Here is a 265-nt window from a genome sequence, read left to right on the forward strand (position 1 = left end):
TAAGACAGAGATGATTTTATTTGGTAATAACAATAAGGGTTATGTTAAGGATATCTATGACTGCCTGGGGCAGTTTCCTGGGAAGAAACTGTCCTGTGTAAAAAACCTTGGTGTCATCTTTGACTCTGAGCTCAAATTTGACCGACAAATTAATGCTGTTGTTAAAAATAGCTTTTTCCATCTAAGGTCAATATCTAAGCTGAAGTCCATCCTCTCTTTTGAAGATATGGAGAAGGTTGTTCATGCTTTTGTGTCATCTCGTTTG

The sequence above is a fragment of the Sinocyclocheilus anshuiensis genome, unplaced genomic scaffold (genome assembly GCF_001515605.1).
Source record: "Sinocyclocheilus anshuiensis isolate Anshui unplaced genomic scaffold, SAMN03320099.WGS_v1.1 scaffold792, whole genome shotgun sequence".
Taxonomy (NCBI): domain Eukaryota; kingdom Metazoa; phylum Chordata; class Actinopteri; order Cypriniformes; family Cyprinidae; genus Sinocyclocheilus; species Sinocyclocheilus anshuiensis.